Source organism: Myotis lucifugus, unplaced genomic scaffold (assembly GCF_000147115.1).
Source record: "Myotis lucifugus unplaced genomic scaffold, Myoluc2.0 scaffold_157, whole genome shotgun sequence".
Taxonomy (NCBI): Eukaryota; Metazoa; Chordata; class Mammalia; order Chiroptera; family Vespertilionidae; genus Myotis; species Myotis lucifugus.
The window spans coordinates 2467641-2483385 of NW_005871205.1; the positions used below are offsets into that span (position 1 = coordinate 2467641).

At 37.2% G+C, this 15745-nt stretch overlaps 1 protein-coding gene and 1 non-coding gene across 15 annotated transcripts in view; both read right to left on the reverse strand.

The window, feature by feature from the left end:
• The window catches only part of SSH2 (slingshot protein phosphatase 2), a 215751-nt gene that overhangs the window by 179541 nt on the left and 20465 nt on the right, over nt 1–15745 (reverse strand). For 4 of the 14 annotated variants that reach the window (XM_023759541.1, XM_023759533.1, XM_023759532.1 and 1 more), the window contains exon 2: nt 8718–8815. The exons of the other annotated variants lie outside the window; for them this stretch is intronic. The gene's annotated coding sequence lies outside the window, so the exon portion shown is untranslated. The remainder of the gene's footprint in view (nt 1–8717; nt 8816–15745) is intronic. 14 annotated transcript variants of the gene reach the window in all.
• LOC111827381 lies at nt 5418–5523 on the reverse strand. Its single transcript, XR_002830904.1, has one exon. It is a non-coding gene; the product is annotated as a small nucleolar RNA U13 (small nucleolar RNA).

Here is a 15745-nt window from a genome sequence, read left to right on the forward strand (position 1 = left end):
CAGACTAATATATTCAACTATTTGTTAACTCCACTGGAGGTCTCACAGTCAATTGTAAACTCCATATCCCAACTCCCACTCCCTCTCCCAAATTTGCCCTGGATTAGTATTCCTTATCTCAGAAAACGGTGCAAACATACATCTGAGTTGTTCCAATCAGAAAGCTGGAGTCATCTTTGACTTATTCCTTTGCCTCAACCTTCTACCCAACTTATCAGTAAGTGCTGCAGATTCTACTTCAAATCTATCCCATTCTTGTCTCACCCGCAATAGTCTCCCTACTGGCCTGCCTGTTTCTATCTTTATCTCCTACAACCTATTCTCCATAGAGCAGCCAAAGAATTCTTCAGAAATAAGGTTTCCTTTCAATGGTTTCCCCATTCCACTTGGGAAAAAAATCCAAACTGCTTACTATGATATATAAAGCCTTACATGATCCGGCCCTTGCCTACTTCTCTAGTTTCCTCATTCTCTAGTCCCACTGCATATTGGTCCAGCCACACTGGCCTTCCTTCAAATTCTCAAATATGCCAAACTCCCTGCACCTCAGGGTCATTGCACATGCTATCCTCTTGGCTTCAACTGCTCTTTTTCTTGTTTTCCTATGGCTGGCTCCTACTCAATTCTTCAAACCTCACTAAGTATGACTTCTGCAAGGAGGCCTTTCCTAACCTCCAATCTAAGCACTGCTCCCTTGTTTTAGTCATAGAACAATTTGTAATTAAGAAATTTGTGTACATGCTTAATTCTATCTTCACCACTATACAAAGTAAGCTTCATGAGAGAAGAAACTATATCTGCTATAGTCATCCATGCATACTTATTGTGTAGCATATGTGACACTCAATACATATTTTTTAAATTAGTAAATTAATGAAGATTTAAAAAAGCAATTGAAGTAATATATGGAAATAACAGAAGATCAAGAAAATCTAGGTAAAAACTATCATACCACCTTACTCAGCATTCAAATTTCCTTCAGATTTCTACTAAAATAGTCATATGAGTTACTGGTCATAAGTGTCATTGAAGGCATAGGCAAAAGAATATGAGATAAAATCTAGCTGTATCCTGCTGAATATATTGTGCTATAACTGTAACTAGTAAACTTAAATTAATGGTGCAATATGACACTTATGATATCAAAATTATCTGAGCTACAAAATTATCTGAGCTATTTTTTCTGAACAGGCAGAAAAAACAAGCTCAAAGCAGCAAGTGAACAAAGGAAAAAGTCTGGCTCAAGATTGAATGATTTGGTGTTCATATTTTCAAAATTATGTCAATTGCACAGATTGGTAGCTAAATTACATTAATTTCCCCTGAATCTCATGTCTGTACATAAGAGCATCAACCCTCAGACTATAGGGTCTCGGGTTCAATTCCCAATCAAGGGTACATACCTCGGTTGCAGGTTCCCCGTCCTGGTTGGGGTGCGGGGGAGGGCGGTGCTGGAGGCAACCATTCGATTTGTCCCTCTCACATGGATGTTTCTCTCTCTCCCCCTCCTTCCTGCCTTCCACTCTCTGTAGAAATCAATGGAAAAAATATCCTTGGGTGAGTATATAGTTTTAAAATTCCATGGTAAAAAGTCTAACTTAAAATATGAATGTACGAATAACCCATGGACACAGGCAATATAGTATGGTAGGCCTTGGGCTATGTGTGGCAGGTATGGGGTGGAGGGGGTTAAAGGGGGGGGGGGGAGAGGGAAATCTGTAATACTTTCAAGAATAAAGATAAAATTTTAAGAAAAGTCTAACTAAAATGTTAACCATATTCCCCCCCCCCATCAGAATATATGTTGCAAACATTTAAAACTAAGAGTATTAAAATTACATAATTACGTATTATCATTTTTCCATATTATACATAAGGGTACAGGGCTCAGTCAAATAATTTATTCAAGATAAATATAAGAGGTAAAATCCATATTCAAAAACTAGGTTCATGCTGTTTCTACTTTGCTACAATGCTTTTTAGCTGTTCATTTTTTCATATATATTTTTTATTTATATATATATATATATATATATATATATATATATATATATAGAGAGGAAGGGAGAGGAATAGAGATAGAAACATCAATGATGAGAGAGAATCATTAATTGGCTGCCTCCTGCATGCCCCCCACTGGGGGGGATCGAGCCCACAACTCAGGCATGTGCCCCTGGCCAGAATCGAACCTGGGGTCCTTTAGTCCACAGGCCAACACTCTATCCACTGAACCAAACCGGCTAGGGCTGTTCATTTTTTTCATTCACTGCAATATTAATTGAGTTTCTACTAATTGCTACTGTAATTATACAGCTATTGGAAAGGAAATTATAACTTGTCTTTAAAGGTCATGAATACTTCCAAAATCAAACTAAACTGACGAGAGAGAGAGAGAGAGAGAGAGAGAGAGAGAGAGAGAGAGAGACTACTTGAAACAAAGAGAATCAACTGTTTGACTTCTTTGTTAGATCTGCTCGAGTAGCATGTGACATCCATTTGAAGCCTCTGGCCCAAGAGAAAGTCATCCCGCCTCCGCAACAGTCAGACATCTCTCAAGGGTTCACGGACTGCGAGAGAGTGCAAGCCAGGCTGAGAGACCCCCCACCCCCGAATTTCATGCACTGGGCCTCTAGTTACAAATAAAGCTGCAATGAAATTTTTATCTGAAAATAAATAAAATTCAAACTTAGTGCAAAGCCACACTTAATATATTTGTGCATACTGACTGCTATGATAGAAAGTCTTCTATTCATTCACTCATTTATACATATATCAATCCCTCTGTCCATTATCCCTCTGACTTGCTGGCTATCAAAACTCATTGAGTGCCAGCTGCACAGGGCACTCTGCTGAACAGTACATAAAGATGAGTCAAATGTGGATTCCACTCTTTTTAAAAAAGATTAATTTTAGATAGAGAGGAAGGGAGAGGGAGAGAGAGATATCAATGTGAGAGTGAAAACATCGATAGGCTGCCTCCTGCACACCCCATACCAGGGATGGAACCTGCAATATGGGCATGTGCCCTGACCAGAATCGAACTGGCAACCTTTTGGTCCATGGAATGATACCCAAACAACTGAGCCACATCAGCCAGGACTGTATTCCACTCTTAATAGCTTTTAGTACTAAAAGAAAAAAAGGAAATGTAATGTAGAAAGGATTAGATTAGGGAAGGCTTTGTGGAGGGAAGGTGTTTAAATTGGGCTCTGACAAGGGAAACAAAAGAAAAAAATAAACAAATGGGACTACATCAAACTAAAAAGTTTTTGCACAGCAAAGGAAACCATCAACAAAATGAAAAGACAACCCACTAAATGGGAAAACATACTCCCTGACACATCTGTAAGAGATTAATATCTAAAATGTGTAAAGAACTTATACAACTCAACACCAAAAAAACTAACAATCAATTTGAAAATGGGCAAAGGACCTGAATAGACACTTCTCCAAAGAGCACATACAGATGGCCAATAAATTTATGAAAATATGTTCAATGTTACTAATCATCAGAGAAATGCAAATTAAAACCACACTTGTCAGAATGGCTATCCTATATAATAAAGAGATAATACGCAAATTGACTGTCATGCCCTCACACAAGATGGCCGCCCCCATGTGGTCACAATATGGCCACTACAAGATGGCTGGCAGGGGAGGGCAGTTGTGGGCGATCAGACCAGCAGGGGAGGGCAGTTAGGGGCGACCAGGCCAGCAGGGGAGGACAGTTGGGGATGACCAGACTGCAGGGGAGGGAGGGCAGTTGGAGGGGAACCAGGCCTGCAGGGGAGGGCAGTTAGGGGCAACCAGGCCGGCAGAGGAGGGCAGTTGGGGGCAATCGGGCCAGCAGGAGAGCAGTTAGGTGTTGATCAGGCTGGCAGGGGAGTGGTTAGGGGGCAATCAGGCAGACAGGCAGGCGAGCAGTTGGGAGCCAGCAGTCCTGGATTGTGAGAGGGATGTCCGACTGTCAGCAGTCAGACATCCCCTGAGGGGTCCCAGATTGGAGAGGGTGCAGGCTGGGCTGAGGGACAACCCCCTCCAGTGCACGAATTCCGTGCACCAGGCCTCTAGTAAATATATAATAAAAAAAAATAATACATATTCTTTCATATGTAACTTACCATCCTTCTAATTTAAAATAATAAAATACATTTTATATAAAAATTAAGTCTAGTTTCTTGAAAAAGAATAAATGGTGCTAAGACAACTGGATAGCCATATGCAAACAAATGAAGTTGGACCCTTACCTCACACCATATAAAATACTAATTCAAAATGGATCGAAGAATTAAAACAACTATAAAACTTTTAAAAGGAAACACAGAGGTAAATCTTCATTACCTAAGGTTTGGCAAAGGATTCTTAGACATATGACTCTAAAAGTGGACATAATAAAATTTTAAAACATTTGTGTTTCAAAGGACACCCTAAATAAAGTGAAGACAACCCACAGAATGGAAAATATATTTTCAAGTCATATATCAGACAAGAGACTTTTATCTAGAATACATAAAAACTCTTACAATTCAATAATAAAAGACAAATAACCAAATTTAAAAATGGGCAAAGAATACCTTAACTAATAAAGAATTTTAAAAAAATGGGCAAAGTATCTGGATAGACATTTCTCCAAGGAAGATATACAAATGACCAAGAAACAGATGAAAAGATGTTCTACATCATTAGCCATCAGAAAAACACAAATCAAAGCTATAATGAGATAACCACTTCACACTCATAAAGATGGCTAGAATCAAAAAGTCAGATAAGTTTTAACATGGATGTGGGGTAATCAAACCCTCTTAAGTTCCTTTACAAGAAATGTAAAATGGTGTAGCTGCTTTAGAAAACTGTGGCAGTTCCTCAAATGATTAAAAAGACTTACCATATGACCTAGCAACAACACTCCTTAGGTATATACCCAAGAGAAATGAAAATATACAGTATGTCCATATGAAAACGTGAACATGAATGTTTATAACAGCATTATTCATAATAGCCAAAGGAATAAAAATAAATCTAAATGTCCATTAGTGGACAAAAGGATAAACAAAATGTTGTATCTCCATACAATGGAGTATTACTAGTATTCTGCTATAAAAAGGAATGGAGTCCTGATACATGCTAGAACCTTGAAAATATTATGCTAAGTGAAAGAAACCACTCACAAAAGACAACATACTATATAATTTCATACATGTGAAATCTAGAATAGGGAAATCTATAGAGACAAAAAGTAGATTGGTGGCTGCTTATGGCTTGGGGGGATAAGGTGGTGATAACTAAAAGGTATGAAATTTCTTTCTGAGGTGATGAAAATGTTAAAAAAATAACTGTAGTGATAGGCGCACATATCTGTGAATATACCAAAAAACACCGAATACTTTATGTTTCTATTATTATTATTATTATTATTATGTCAGATGGGCAATGTGCCAAAGTCATAATAAGGTGTTTGTGGGAGGCACATCACACACAAGAACATGAGCATCCAATCATAATGCTTATGAACTACAAAAGGATTGACCACTGAATACTTTAAATGTGTTAACTGTATAGTATGAATTATCTATATATATAAAAGCCTAACATAAAAATTGTACCCCTCGGGAGTTCAACCGGGAGACCGGGAGTTCGATCACTTGCTATGATGTGCGCTGACCACCAGGGGGTGGCACGGAACAAAGGAAGGCACTGGCCAGCAGCCAGGGAAGGAAGGTCCCAGCCGGCAGGCGAAAGGCCCCGATTGGCCCTGATCACCAGCCAGGCCTAGGGACCCTACCCGTGCACAAATTTTGTGCACTGGGCCTCTAGTATTTAAATAAAGCTGTTAAAAAATAGTAAGTCTGCCCTAACCGGTTTGGCTCAGTGGATAGAGCGTCAGCCTGTGGACTGAAGGGTCCCAGGTTCGATTCCAGTCAAGGGCATGTACCTTGGTTACAGGCACATCCCCAGTAGGGGGTGTGCAGGAGGCAGCTGATTGATGTTTCTTTCTCATTGATGTTTCTAACTCTCTATCCTTCTCCCTTCCTCTCTGCAAAAAATCAATAAAATACTTTTTTTTAAAAAAATAGTAAGTCTGAAAAAAATTTAAAGATCATTCTATGAAAGTAGCTGGACATGTACTCATCTGATTTAGGTTCTAACCACAGACACATTTGCTACATTCAAAGGACCAGGCTGGGTCAGACTTAATCACAGGCTAGATCCCCTGAACCAGTTTTCATAAATTAGTGCCTTCCAAAATCACCTAAGAGCTTGTTAACAACACAGCCCCTGACCCAACAAGAGAGATTTGGTGGGACAGAGATGAGACCCACGAATCTGCTCTGCTAGGTTCCCACATGTATGTAGTGCAGCTGGTTAGTGACCGCATTTAATACAAGCACTTCCCTGAACCCTGCTATATGGATGAAATCCACCAGATTTAAGCTACTTTTCTAAATAAATTATAAACTACTGAACATATATCCTAGTTATAGAAAAATAAAAAATAGCCTACAAATGTGTGAAAAGTAGTCCAAAAATAACTGCAGAATTTCCAAACTTCTCATTTGAAAAAAGGCTATTTAGCCAGTGGTTCTCAACCTTCTGGCCCTTTAAATACAGTTCCTCATGTTGTGACCCAACCATAAAATTATTTTCGTTGCTACTTCATAACTGTCATGTTGCTACTGTTATGAATCGTAATGTAAATATCTGATATGCAGGATGGTCTTAGGCGACCCCTGTGAAAGGGTCGTTCGACCGCCAAAGGGGTCGCGACCCACAGGTTGAGAACCACTGCTCTAGACAGAAAAAAACAAAACACAACTATAAAAGTCATTTAAAAACAACAACAAACAAATCAACAAACGACAAGTGTTGGTAAGGATGTGGAGAAAAGAGAACCCTAGTACACTGCTCTTAGAAATGCAGACTGGTGCAGCCACTATGGAAAACAGTATGGCATTTCCTCAAAAAATAGAAAGTGAAACTCCCATTTGACCCAGTGATCCCACTACTAGGAATATATCCTAAGAAACTGGAAACACCAATCAGAAAGAATATATGCACCCCTATGTTCATAGCAGTACAATTTACAATAGCTAATTTGGAAATATCCAAAGTGCCCATCAGCAGATGAGTGGATAAAAAAACTGTGGTACATTTACTCAATGGAATACTACCCAACTGTAAAAAAGAAAGAACTCTTACCATTTGCAACAGCATGGAGGGACCTGGAGAGTATTATGCTAAGCAAAATAAGCCAGTCAGGGAAAGATAATTATCACATGATCTCACTCATATATGGAATCTAATGAACAAAATAAACTGATGAGTTTGTAGATCCAGAGACTTAGATGCTTGGAACACATTGTCAGACCTCAGGGGGAAGGTAGGGAAGGGTGGATAGGTGGGGAGAGATCAACCAAAGAACTTATATGCATATATGTATAACCCAGGGTTACAGATAATAAGGTAGTGAAGGCCTGGGGTTGGGGCTGGGGGCTGGCTAGAAGAAGGGGAAAAAAGGGGACCTATGCAATACTTTCAACAATAAAGATTTTAAAAGCAACAACAACAAAACACAGAGCAGTACTGTATCATATAGTGACTCACTTAAATCAAAAGCCCTTAGTATAGACCACACCACAAATGCCTGGCACTACCAATTGCAGAATATTTACCCGTGCACATTTTAATGGTTATAATTTAGAATCTTATGTCCTGTCCATTTCATTACTTGTCTAGATTCTAGTTAAAAACCACCTTTAAACTGAAAAATTTTGTATGAACACCACACAGTGTGAAGATATCTATCACCAAGAAATGTTTTCTAATGAGGAAAATTGCATTTAGTATTTTAAAAAGTAGAGAAATAAAATAGTAGACATTTTCAATGGTACATATATATAAATTTTAAAAAATTCTATGTTCCCTTAGTGGTATTTTTATCTATTTGGAAAATGTAGAAATTCCAAAGCAACTCCTTTTCCGACCTCACCTAAAAAAAAAAAAGAAATTTTCCATCCCTTGGGGGCAGGGGACCAGTGCCTTTTAGACCTTCAGGTTATTTACTCTTACTTTCTATTAAACTCTGAAAAGCTTGGTTTCCTGGTTTTCTAGTTGGAAGCAAATATGAAGCAGCAAATCAGCAGAAGTAAGGAACTACTAGAGGAAGACACAGAGACAGTAGAAAGTGACAATAAGGAGGAAGATTCAGTACATAAATCTATACCCTGTAGCCCAAACAAACACCAAAAGCACACTCTTACTTGGAAAAGAAGCTCCAAAGGGCATCACTGTATTGATCTTAGTGTAATACTTCACACCCTTCCAAATCTAATCTCTTCAACTGTCCTCTGTAACATCTCTCCTCCCATTTCCTCAGAATCTTGCTCCATGAATCATCCTCTGTTCCTTGCCATATCTTGACCCTTTTCTTGTCTATGGACTCCTTCCCTTCAGAAAAATATTCTCAAATCTCTTACAAGTAACACAAAAAGAGCCCTTCTTTCACACCAACACTCTCCTCTAGTTACTTTCTTCTTTCTTTCAGAGACAACATTTTGGAAAGAATAGTGTCTACCTGCTAGCTCCCCTTCCTCACCACTCATTTATCTTCTAAGCCACTGCAACACAATGGTCTTCTAACCACCCACTCCACTGTAGCTGCTCTCACATAGGTCACTATTGCCCTCACAACTGCCAGTCTACTGACTTTCTACTCTTACCTCTGTTGACCTCTCCAAGACAACTTGATCCAACTTCCTTCTTGGAAACTCCCTCTTTGTTTAGTCTTTGGTGCCACACTCATTTTGATTCTTCAGTCCTGGGATGTCAATGGAATGTATGCAAAAAAAGGGGAGGAGGGTTCATGATCAAATAGGTTTGGGAAATATTCTATTAAAATTAAACGGGTTTCTTTATTAGGGATTTCTTAGATTTCTAACAAAATACTGATATGCATTGTGAATCTACAGGATGGAGTTCTGCAGTGTTTCCCAAACTTGCCTGGCTCTAGAACCTTTCTCTGCCTTATAAAGAACTATCTTATATGATAAATTAATTGAGGAACATATTTTGGGTAACATCACTTTTGATGTTCTCTTTCAGCCTTATCTGCAGGATCTCCTTCCTCCTCTAGCCTCTCAAATGTCTAAGTTCCCCAAAAGTCCACTTTCAGGGTTTCACTCCTCGCAGGTCTCACCATATACATTCATCCTAAGTGATCTCATTCATATTTTCATGGTTTCAACCCAGCTTTAGAGTGACTCTGACTGACACTTACTGTGTAAATTAGGAACAATAACAAATTCATAAGGACTAAAAGACATGATGTATATAAACGTATAAATACAACATATTTACACATTTAAGCAAAAGCTTAATAAATAGTCACACTCATTTACTCTGTCTCCAGCCTAGATCTCCTTGCTGAGCAGTAAAGATGTATTGGTCTAACTTGGGACTTCCCCTTGGTTGTTGCATATATACCTCAAACTCAAGATGCTCACTTCCCACTCTACCACCTGGCCCCTGCACACTCTAGCTCAGTATGTACTCTTCGCCCAAGGCTGAAACAATGAAGCCATACTCCAGACTCTTCCTTTTCAATTACTATCCTTCCCTCTGCTCACCAATTTAGTAACCAAGTATATCTGGCTTTTTTCCAGTGCATTTTCAGATGGCTATCTTCTAAAGTACAAAATCTGATCACATCACTCTTCTGCTTAAAATTCTTCAATATTTCCTCATAGTTTTCAGGATAAAATTCAACCTCCTAATGTATCACATACGGCTCCTTATGATCTGGTCTCTTAAGTGTCATCTCCTTCCATGCCCTATTCTCATATACACTCTCCACTCCAGTCAAATCAAATCATGTGTATGTCTACAAATGGTCATACTGTCACGACTTCACTAGTACACATTCTATTCTCTGTCCATAAAGTCAATTCAACCCCACTCCCATCCACTTTATTTCTGGTTAATTCCAAATGGTCGTTTTCATGAATTTAATTATATGTTGTTTCATTTCTATTCTTTAAATTTTATCTTTAACAAATGTATAACACAGCCTATAAATTTAACTATTCATTCTCAACCTATTTAATACTATAAAATACAAGCAATTCATCCAGTATACTTAGGTAAAATTGTCAGCTCCAGAATTGTCTGATTTTAGTAATGAGGAAGTCTATAATTAAATGAGATTCACATTCCTTCATATACAGGGTATCCCCCAAAATGTCTACACACTTTGAGTGACTATAAATTCAGTATTTATTAACATACAATTAATAAAATACATTTTCAAAATTTTAAAAACATCTGTAAAAATGAATATTTTTTTGTGTCAGTGCCTCTTTTCAAACTGATGACCATTCTGGTCCAGGCACTGTTGATAATGTGCAGCAATGGAATAGAAAACATCAAGAATAATTTCCTTCAGTATTTGTGCACCTTCAATTCATCTACTGTTACCAATTTTGTTATAAACATTATCTTTTATGTATCCCCATAAAAAGTCTAGTGGCACTTTAGGGATACATTTTCTTTGTTCAAAGCTTAGCCTGGCTTCACCTATTATTTCAAATCAGTTAAACCTGAAAAGGAGTGAAAATTGAGTTATCAGCTGTTAAAATACATACAATTTTTGGGACATCCTATATTTATTATATTCTGGACACTAAGGAGGTTACAAATAGTGAACAAGAAAAGTTTCTGACCTCAGTCTAATGGGGAAGTCTCACCCTTAAACAGGTAACTCCAATAGCTACACTAATAAAAGAGAAAGATGCAAATTGACCGTACCTTTGCAACACCCACCAGCCAATCAGGAGTGGATATGCAAATTAACCCAACAAAGATGGATTGTTTATCTTCCTTTTGCTAAGTTGTATGAGTTCCCTGTAAATGTTGGAGATTAAACCCTTAATGGGGATAACATTGGCAAATATGTTCTCCCATGCAGTGGGCTTTCTTGTTTTGTTGATGGTTTCTCTTGCTGTGAAGCTTTTTATTTTGATGTAGTTCCATTTATTTATTTTCTCCTTAGTCTCTCTTGCCCTAGGATCTGTGTCTGTAAAGATATTGCTACAACATATGTCTGCAATTTTGCTGCCTATGGAGTCCTGTAGGATTTTTATGGTTTCCCGTCTTACATTCAAGTCCTTTAGCCATTTTGAGTTTGTTTTTGTGTATGGTGTAAGTTGGTGATCTAGTTTCATTTTTTTGCATGTATCCTACCAAATTTCCCAGCACCATTTATTAAAGAGGCTGTTTTGACTCCATTGTATGCTCTTGCCTCCTTTGTCAAATATTAATTGAATATAATGGCTTGGGTCAATTTCTGGGTCTTCTGTTCCATTGGTCTATATGTCTGTTCTTGTGCCAGTACCAGGCAGTTTTGAGAACCGTGGCTTGGTAATATAGTTTGATGTCTGGTATTGTGATCCCTCCAACTTTGTTCTTCTTTCTCAGGATAGCTGTGGCTATTCGGGGTCTTTTTTTACTCCAGATGAATTTTTGGAGAGTTTGTTCTAGATCTTTGAAATATGCCATTGGTATTTTAATAGGTATTGCATTGAATCTATAGATTGCTTTAGGTAGTATGGACATTTTAATGATGTTGATTCTACCAATCCATGAACATGGTATGTTCTTCCATTTGTTTATGTCTTCCTCTATCTCTTTTTTCAATGTCCTGTAATTTTCCGAGTACAGGTCTTTTACGTCCTTGGTTAAGTTTATTCCTAGGTATCTTAATTTTTTTGGTGCAATGGTAAATGGGATTGTTTTTTTCATTTCTCTTTCTGTGAGTTCATTATTGGTGTATAAAAAGGCTATAGACTTCTGGGTGTTAATTTTGTATCCGGCTACATTGCCAAATTCATTTATTAGGTTTATTAGTTTTTTGATGGAGTCTTTGGGGTTTTCTATGAATAGTATCATGCCATCTGCGAATAAGGACAGTTTTACTTATTCTTTTCCAATCTGGATGCCTTTTATTTCTTCTTCTTGTCTGATCACTATGGCTAGTATTTCTAATACTATGTCGAACAGGAGTGGTGAAAGTGGGCATCCTTGTCGTATTCCTGTTCTTAGGGGAAATGAGTTTAGTTTTTGCCCATTGAGTATGATGTTGGCTGTAGGTCTATCATATAGGGCTTTTATTATGTTGAGGTATGATCCCTCTATTCCCACTTTGCTGAGGGTTTTTATCAAGAAAGGGTGTTGGATTTTGTCAAATGCTTTTTCTGCATCAATTGATATGATTATGTGATTTTTGTCTCTCAGTTTTGTTTATGTGATGTATCACATTTATTGATTTGCGGATATTGTACCATCCTTACATCCCTGGAATAAATCCCACTTGGTCATGGTGTATGATCTTTCTAATGTATTGCTGAATCTGATTTGCTAGGATTTTGTTGAGGATTTTAGCATCTATGTTCATCAAGGATATTGGCCTGTAGTTCTCTTTTTTGTGGTGTCTTTACCTGGTTTTGGGATTAGGGTAATGCTGGCTTCATAGAAAGAGCTTGGAAGTGTGCCTTCCTCTTGAATTTTTTGGAATAGTCTGAGGAGGATAGGTTTTAGTTCTTCTTTGAATGCTTGGTAGAACTCCCCTGTAAAGCAGTCTGGACCAGGACTTTTCTTTGCTGGAAGATTTTTGACCGCTGTTTCAATTCTTCGGTGGTTATCGGCCTATTCAGGTTTTTTGATTCTTCTTGGTTGAGTTTTGGGAGCTTGTATTTTTCTAAAAATATGTCCATTTCATCTAGGTTGGTGAATACTTTTTTGAGAATATCTCTCAAAGTAAAAATAAAGAATTCAATTTAAGCTTATAAAATAATAAACTAATGAATTTCTTTATCTAGCCAACACAACCGATGTTTATTTTAAAATGAATGTTATCTTTAAAAAATAAAAATAAAAAATGAAATGAATATTCTCCTCAAATAATCATTTTAAGAGGTTCTTTAATATCCAACTACTTGAAACATTTTTGGACTATCTGCTTGGATATTTTATGACTCACAAACATTTATCTCACTAATTTATAGACAAGCATATTTTCCCTTTCTTTATTTCTTTCACTAAAGTTATTAATTTTGTGAATACGGCTCCATGGTTTAGGGCTCTCTTCCCTGTTCTGCATCTCCCTGCCAAATCCCTAAGACAGTATTTTGATGTGCCATCTGCTCCATGGTTATGCACCTACCCACTGTCCTGCAGTTTTGAGGGTGGGGACTGATTATTAAAAGACAAGATGTTTTGGATTGTTTAATTTTCATCAGATATAGATGCAAATTATTCTTGGCTTTTCCAAAAAACAAATTCACCTTCAAAGGAAGAATTGGAGATATTTAAAAGAACTGAAGGCAATGTCAAAAAGGAGCTCCAAAGATACTAAGTTAATGTTGCATCATTTGCACAAGTATACTGTCTACTTTCTTTAGGAACTAACCAACAGTTTTTCAAATATATATACCAATAAGCTCTTTTATATTTATTACAAGAACTATTCTTATTACCCTATATCCTGTAACTCCTTAACTAACTTAAATCTTCCAAATAAATAAATGAATGAATGAATGCATGAATAAATAAATAAATAAATAAGAACTAGAACAAAATAGGCTACTCTTCAACATCTTACACATTTTCTTACTTTAAAAAACTCTAATCCTCTCCAAGATAAGACTGCCAAGCAATCATGTAATTTTCCCTAAGTTTTCCATTAACAGTTTTTCCAAACCTCTTTTAGCTTTAGATTTATTATTAAAAACTAGAGGCCTGGTGCATGGGTGGGGTCCCTCGGCCTGGCTGGCGATCGGGCCAATTGGGGTGGTCTTGCCCAGTCCCAATTGGGGCCAATTGGGGCCGGCCTGGGGGAAGGACCGCGGGAGGTTGGCTGGCCGGAGGGAGGGACCATGGGAGGTTGGCTGTGGAAGTGCACTGACCACCAGGGAGCAGCTCCTGCATTGAGCGTTCAGTCAACCAGTTGTAATGGTTGCTTAGGCTTTTATATATATAGATGGTAATCTTTTTTACTGTAAAAAGGGCTTAAGTTGAAGTTTCGATAGAACCTTTTTTTTATAGGAAATTATAAAAACCTCTAAATCTCTAATTAGGAGAATAAATGTCTATGTATCTTTCTAGTTATCCATACCTGTCCTCCTTTTACTAGCAAACCGTATTCCCAGGTGTCCTGGCAATATTTATACAGCTATAGTGATACCAAAATCAACTTACCATTAGACTTAGTTCCATAACCACAGTAAGATTTTAAAAACCAAACAAAATGAAATAGGGTTTAGTAGCTGATCTTAATTAACTTTAAATGGATAAATCATCCAATCATAGATAAATGGGTCTCAAAAGACAGGAAGAGAAAAATAATAGCAGATAAGAGAGACTGCTAGATATTTAAAGTCTTAGAAGTATAAGCTAATTATAACTCATCTAAGTGCCACACTTTAAATTCTCATGGTCCTATAGCAGTGATATTTAACCATTCCTACTATTAAGACTTCCTGCAATCAGGTACCTGTAAACACAGATTCCTAAGAATTCCCAAGATGAGTTAAATTTTACGGGAAAATTGCCAGTATCTGTTATTACCAGTGCTCATATTGAGCACCACCCCGTTACTAATATATTACGTCACTATGAGTCACCTTAAAACAAGATTTTCCTCCTTGTTTAAAAACAAGACAATCCTATACCAAGCAACAAGTGATAAGGTACAAGTTTAGACAACTTTGCTTTCAGTAGAAAATACATGACAGCACTTGAACAAAAGCATATTACTGCTCTTAGAGTTTTACTGTCTATCACTGTTATTCTTACTTTAAAATTTTGAATCCTCAGGAAACTTTCAGAGGTATATCCCTGCCCACTGTAATCTGAAAAATAAATACTTCCTTTAAGAAAAGGAGGTCACTATGTCTTCCTCTATGGGTAATTTCTTAAGCAATATTTATGTCTTACTCTTTATATGTATGATTCATTATATTTGAGCACCACAATCTGACCAGAGCAACTAAAGTATCAAAATATTTTGAGCTACAAATGCATGTTATTTACAGAGTAAGTGTACAAAGATTATCATATTACTGTATTTGTCATAGTACCTTTTGTCAGTGGTATAAGATCTTGTTAGACATATGTGTCAACACTGTAAAACACATCACCTGAAACTATTTCTGGCTCAGTGTGGCTATAGTTGAAAATGGTTAACATCCTTGATGAATGACTCCCAGAGGAATTTTATCATTAGGGTTTTCTGACATTTTGCATTACATTTATATCACTTTGTCCTTTGAAAACCTTTACATCATAAATTTGAAAGAAAGCAAAAACTGTTTGCATTAAAATAATCAAAATACTCTTTGTGTAAATAAAATACTTTACAATTTAAAGAATAAAAATTTTAACTAGTGTACTATTTGGGGGGATCATGTTCATTTTGGCCTATAATTGTGAGGCAGTTATGTTAGAGTTTTTCCCTTAAAATACAACTGATAATCTATCCTAATCCTTAAAATAGTGACATTATTCCCTTGGCCACATTCATCTGTTATAAATTTTGGCTGGTGTGGCAGAAAAAAACCCCATCATTGTTCTATGTTGCACTCAGGAGCCAAGAAGAACCCTGGACAACCTTAATTTCTTCATCCTCAAACATCATATGCTATACTTACAGTAACAACAGCTGCCATTTTCTGAAGGCCAGGTTCTATGCTAAGCA